The following is a 6,419-nucleotide window of genomic DNA, read 5'->3' on the forward strand; positions in this document are numbered from 1 at the left end:
CAGGAGAGAGGCAGAGAGAGAGGTCTTCCATCCACTGGTTCATTCCCCAGCTGGCCGCAACAGCAGGAGCTGTGCTGATCCAGAGCCAGGAGTTCCTTCCAGTTCTCCCACGTGGGTGCAGGGGCCCAAGGACTTGAGCCATCTTCCACTGTTTTCCCAGGCCACGGCAGAGAGCTGCATTGAAAGCAGAGCAGACAGGACAGGAACTGGCACCCATATGGGATGCCGGCATTGCAGGTGGCAGCTTTACCTGCTGTGCCATTGGGCTGGCCCCATTAGCAGATATTCTAACAGCATTATATATTGCTCATTGGAAAGGCAGTGCAGACCTGTAGTTATCATTATGCTCACATATGTTGTATTCTAAATGCACAATTATCTCTAGCTTCCTAGACAACTATGCATTGCAGCATTTAGAGTTGCATAATGAAAACTTCTTGAGTGTAGAAATGCAGTGAAATGTGAACAAATACTATCAATGTTTTTTAGTTTTAGATAAGAAGATTTAGGATAGTACTAAGGCAATAATGTTAAGCTATATATTACTTCCTGAAGTAAAGACATCTATGTTTTCTAAATGTGAGTGAGATTTAATGTTTGTAACCTAAAGAGGCAAAATAGGAAGCAGAAAAAAAATTTCTGTCTAGCCCATTAACCATATTAATAAAAAACTGTTCTTAGGATATAACCTAGCTGATAACTTCATGGACCATTAAAAGTATGAGAGAGGTTATTTACAGAATGGCTTTGAACTTCTTTAACTTACAGTCTTTAGAGGGGGAGGGAGTTTGACATTCCTTCCCGTGAATTCAAAATTATTCCTCCTTTGGAAGTCTAGGTCACATTCATATATTTGACTTTTATTTAGAATTGGAGAATACAGCATACATTGTGCCACTCTCACTCTAGGAATAAAACAACTTAAAAGAATGCAAATCAGGCCAGCTCTGTGGCTCAATAGGCTAATCCTCTGCCTGCCTGCAGCACCTGCACCGGCACCGACACCCCAGGTTCTAGTCCTGGTCAGGCACCGGATTCTGTCCCGGTTGCCCCTCTTCCAGACCAGCTCTCTGTTGTGGCCTGGAAGTGCAGTGGAGGATGGCCCACGTGCTTGGGTCCTGCACCCCATGGGAGACCAGGAGAAGCACCTGGCTCCTGGCTTCGGATCAGCGTGGTGTGCTGGCCGTGGCAGCCACTGGAGGGTGAACCAACGGCAAAGGAAGACCTTTCTCTCTGTCACTCTCTCTTACTGTCCACTCTGCCTGTCCAAAAAAAAAAAAAAAAAAGAATGCAGATCAGCATGTGCTTATCCCAACTTTCATATTCTGAACGCTCTTGCACATTTCAGGGTGATGGTGTTGAAGATAGAAAATTTCTCCCCATTTCCCTGCAGCAGGTGCTGAATCCTTCATTCAGCTCTTCCGCCAGTTTTCCCCACTCCATCAGTGTGTTGAAAGCAGTAATAAGTTAGTGACAGGAGAGTGTTTAAGTGTGAAAGCTTGAATGTTTGACCTTCCATGTTTGTTTTCCGTGTATCAGCATACACGTAACCTCAAATTAATTTCTAAATGATGAAATGCACTAAGATAAGAAATGCAGGGGTTTGATGGCTAAGTGAGAAAGAGGGAGCCCTGGCTTATCTTGTCATTCATCTGAGTCTATGAAAAACTAGGAACATCTTGGCAGACTCCCCCTTAATAAGAGTTGTGTTACATTCTAAGAGAATGATCGCAGTACCCACATGATGTGCAACATGATGTTCAAGCTCCAGATTGAGGCATGGGGAGTTCCCTTTGGAAAGATGTGGGCAGGATCAGCAATAACCCTCAACAATAGCTTATTCAACCTTCAGGGTCTTCTCTCCAATAATACAATTTCAAATATGGCATCCCCCAACATAATAACAATACTACTCCCATAACTGAAATTGTAGCAATGGTTTTCTCTGAAGTCAAAACTCTAGGTTATTTTTATACTTTTCTTCCAGCCCTTTTTCTATACAATTGTATTTGTATTTTAGCCATTTTACATTTAGAAAAAATTCATTTTCCACTAAGAATAAAATGGACGTAAAACTTGTTAGGAGAATCAACCTGATTTTCTTATGAGAGATTGAAAACTACATAACTACTGGGAATTTGAAGATATAGAGTATGTGGCACTAATGATGTGCTCTATCTGAATCTGACCTTATAATTCTAGAGAATCAGTGGTCACCATAAATGAGTGGAAATGAGAGATATTCATCTGAAGAAAAGTAAGAGCCACACAAATGGAAAAAAAGCAGATGTTATTGTAGAAGTATCAAGTGCATCCCAGGTACTTAGATGCTTATTTTTAACTTGCTGGTTTTAATTTTTTCTGTGGAAGGAAACCTCCAAAAAACCTCCAAAACCTGATAATTTGATGCTGAATTGAATCCTCCTATGACTCAAGCCATTATAAAAATATAACAGATTTTTAATAACAGTACATGCCTACCAAGCACCTATAGCTCATCCTAGGAATAGCTTATTGAGTCACCTGTACTAGTATTTGCTGAAGTAGTATAATTGGTGAGAAGTTGCTCCAGCAGAGAATTAGTGTGACTCTTGTACCTTCAGGGCCCAATGAGACTAGCAGTACATAAATACAAGATGCGGTCACGTACCCTGAGGGAGCAGTAGGGGAACTTAGGGCTGATGTCTTCCTTAGGCTGAGGTGATTGCTTATGTGCAGTGTCATCTCTCCTGACCTTCTGAGTTTGGGGACAGCCATGGTATTTCTGCCTTGCTGTGGATTTTCTATGCTTGGTGCCTTTGCTGCCTCTTTGTTAACATTAAATCACTTTTCACTGGAAAAACCTATTGTGTGTCATGTCTTTGATTATTAATCCAAACCACAGCTCTTGTCTGAGCAGTTTGTATCATCCTGTATCTCAGTGAATTTACTAAGATTTTTTCCAGCTTTTAAGTGTTCAAATTTCTTTAAAAATAACTCTTTGAAAAACTTAACAAATAGTTGTATCAACTTTTCAATAACTTTTAGAAGAAAAATGGCTTCTTTCATCCCATTTGCAGATTAGTCTGATGGCTTTATTGTTGTAATATAGTATATATAATGTATTATAATAAAATCTATTATAAAGAGTTTCTTCCTCTGAGAACATCCAGAATCACAACTTATCAAAGTTGGTGAAAGCACTTTCAAGTAAATATTAATTTTACTGTGACAAAGACTGAAAATTAAATGACATTTTATAAGGGAAAATGATTATCAGTTTTATTCAGTACATTATATAAATAATATTTTCTGTCACTTTGTTCTTGTCACTTATATTTTCACTTTCACCTATCTTGGATAAAGTGATAAAATGGGGCATTTCCATGGAAGCTTTGAATATAAATCAAATAAGCAAAAATGCTGAAATATATATTTTCAGAAACCAAGGGCTTCATAAGAAAACTGTAGGGTAGTGGTATGTGCTAAGTGTTTTCTAAGCAATCCCAAGAACTGTGCATATAATCTAGATCAATATAGAGAAGCTGAAGACAAAAACTGCCTTTGCAGTATGTATTGTAAAGGCTGGGGATAACACTTTTGTGGTAGGATGTTTCTTTCATGATCTGAGTTTTCAGGATTTGCAATTATTTGCATAGAATTAATGTTTTATATCTGTAAAGTTTAAACACTTTTTATTCTGTAGAAAAATTATTGTAGGAGTTACAGTAAATAAAAATTCTAAAGACATACAAATTTTTATTTTTCTTTACTGTGTAAGGCATGTTGCTGGATAAGTAACAGTAAACATGCAAATGCCTCCTTATTAAAATTTAATTAGAATATGACAATTTCCTTTGCCAATAAAAGTGCAAAAGTAGGTAAGTAGTTTTTTTGCAGGCTACTTTATGAACACTTTGATAAAATAGCCTCTAGGGTCAATAAAAGGCTATATAAGAGTCAAAAACTTATGGCACTACAAAAATAATACATTAAATATTTGACAGTGTAGAGAATACCAGCCTTTCCAATTTCCTATCTTTGGGACCCCACTTGGTGTTTAAATGTAACTGTTTACATCTCCTATTTTTACAACCAAAAACTGCCTCAACTAAGAGAAGACATTTCTTTTTGAAAAGAAAATCACCTATAATTAAAATGTTGCATTGTGACTATTCTTTGATAACTTACCTTTGATTTTTAAATTTTTTTTTCTATTTACATTGTTTCTCATCAAGCTATTAATTTGTAGACAGTGATGTGGCTTTACAAGTTTCATACATTTCTTCTTAGTATCTCTCCTTTATTGTCATAGCCTCATTTTTCTTATTGTTTGATTTTCTTTTCACTTCTTCAACTTTCTTTACCTCTTAAGATATTCTTTTATTTCTTTTTTTTATTTTTTGATAGGCAGAGTGGACAGTGAGAGAGAGAGAGAGAAAGGTCTTCCTTTGCCATTGGTTTGCCCTCCAATGGCCGCCACAGCTGGCGTATCGCGTTGATCCAAAGCCAGGAGCCAGGTGCCTCCCCTGGTCTCCCATGCGAGTGCAGGGCCCAAGCACTTGGGCCATCCTCCACTGCACTCCTGGGCCACAGCAGAGAGCTGGCCTGGAAGAGGGGCAACCAGGACAGAATCTGGCACCACATTCAGGACTACAACCTGGTGTGACAGCGCTGCAGGCGGAGGAATAGCCTATTGAGCTGCGGCGCTGGCCGATATTCTTTTTTTCTCATAACAAGTTGAAATTCTTTATTTTGAATAGTTATTTACTTATTTGAAAGGCTGCGAGTTACAGAGAGGCAGAAGCAGAGAAATCTTCCATCTGCTGGTTCACTCCCCAGATGGCTGCAATGGCCAGAACTGAGCCAATCTGAAGTCAGGAGCTTCTTTCTAGCATGCAGCTCTTTGCAGCTGCAGGGGCCCAAGGACTTGGGCCATCTTCTACTGCTTTCCCAGGCCAGAGCAGAAGAGCTGGAACAGAAGTTGAGTTGCTGGGATTCAGATAGGCACACGTATGGGATGCTGGCACTGCAGACAGCAGCTTTATCCACTGTGCCACAGTGCTGGCCCCCCAAATTGAAATTATACACATTAATTAAATTGAAGGTGGTTTAGAAGCATGGAAACTCAAATAAAGGGAACACTACTAACAATGAAAATACATCCACAGCTAGATTTCAAAGCCTCCTCTAAATTCAGCTCTTGCCTTATTTGATGTTATGCAATGTTAGTAATGAGTTACATCCAATTATATGTAGTATACATAGTTTCATTCTGAAGCTTAGCCTCCTTTCCCCACTGAGTTTTTTGTTTTTGTTTTTGTTTTTGACAGGCAGAGTAGACAGAGAGACAGAGAGAAAGGTCTTCCTTTTTGCCATTGGTTCACCCTCCAATGGCCGTCACGGCCGGTGCGCTGCGGCCAGTGCACCACGCTGATCCGATGGCAGGAGCCAGGTACTTATCCTGGTCTCCCATGGGGTGCAGGGCCCAAGCACTTGGGCCATCCTCCACTGGACTCCCTGGCCACAGCAGAGAGCTGGCCTGGAAGAGGGGCAACCAGGACAGAATCCGGCGCCTAGACTGGGACTAGAACCCAGTGTGCTGGCGCCGCAAGGCGGAGGATTAGCCTAGTGAGCCGCGGCGCCGGCCCTCCACTGAGTTCTTTAAATGAGGTATTCTTTATTCTGGCCATTCACCTAATTGGCTTAACCAACATTTTGGTGCAGGAGAGTATGTCCATATATAGAAAAGGAAATTGAAATAAAGATTTCCTAGGCACCACAGTAGATCTTAGGTAGTGATGGAACACATCTTCTGTTGTCTCTGCTGGTCTTTGGTGTACTAGCTATTGTGCCTTGGCCTGAGTTTGGCTAATGCTGAACTTGCAAGCTTTCAAGTTGACAAAAACAAATGTAGGAAATTGTAGATTACATGTACTGAAGTATATTTCAGTAAAGTATATTATTGTAGTTGAGACAAGGGCTGTTCAAACTCATCACATTTGAAATTGTCAATTTCACTTCCATAGGTTACCTTTTAGGTGTTCTGTTAGTTACCACAGAACAGGGAGAACATATGCTATTTGTCCTTTTGGGACTGGCCTACTTCAGTATATTTTCCAGTTGCATCCATTTCAAATGACAGGATTTTTTTTTCCACTTTAAACTGCTATATAGTATTACATGGTGTACATATCCCATAATTTCCCTCCATACTATTTGTTGAACTCTTTACTTAGAATAGAGTTAATCATATATGTATAAATTTAATTTAAAATAGATTTTAGTAAAAATCAAGAATGGGAGGGAGGAGGAAGAAGGGTGGGAGTGAGGGTGAAAGGTCAGGTAGGGTGGGAAGAATAACTATGTTCCTAAAGTTGTGCTTATGAAATACATGAAGTTTGTGTACCTTAAACAAAAGGTTTCTAGAAGGAAAATAT

At 39.7% G+C, this 6,419-nt stretch overlaps 1 pseudogene; it reads right to left on the minus strand.

Moving 5' to 3' along the window:
• Nucleotides 1–2,757, minus strand: part of LOC127493257 (mannose-P-dolichol utilization defect 1 protein-like) — a 36,598-nt pseudogene extending 33,841 nt beyond the window's left edge.
• Nucleotides 2,758–6,419: the final 3,662 nt, after the last annotated feature.

This window comes from Oryctolagus cuniculus, chromosome 5, assembly GCF_964237555.1.
Source record: "Oryctolagus cuniculus chromosome 5, mOryCun1.1, whole genome shotgun sequence".
NCBI classification, from domain to species: domain Eukaryota; kingdom Metazoa; phylum Chordata; class Mammalia; order Lagomorpha; family Leporidae; genus Oryctolagus; species Oryctolagus cuniculus.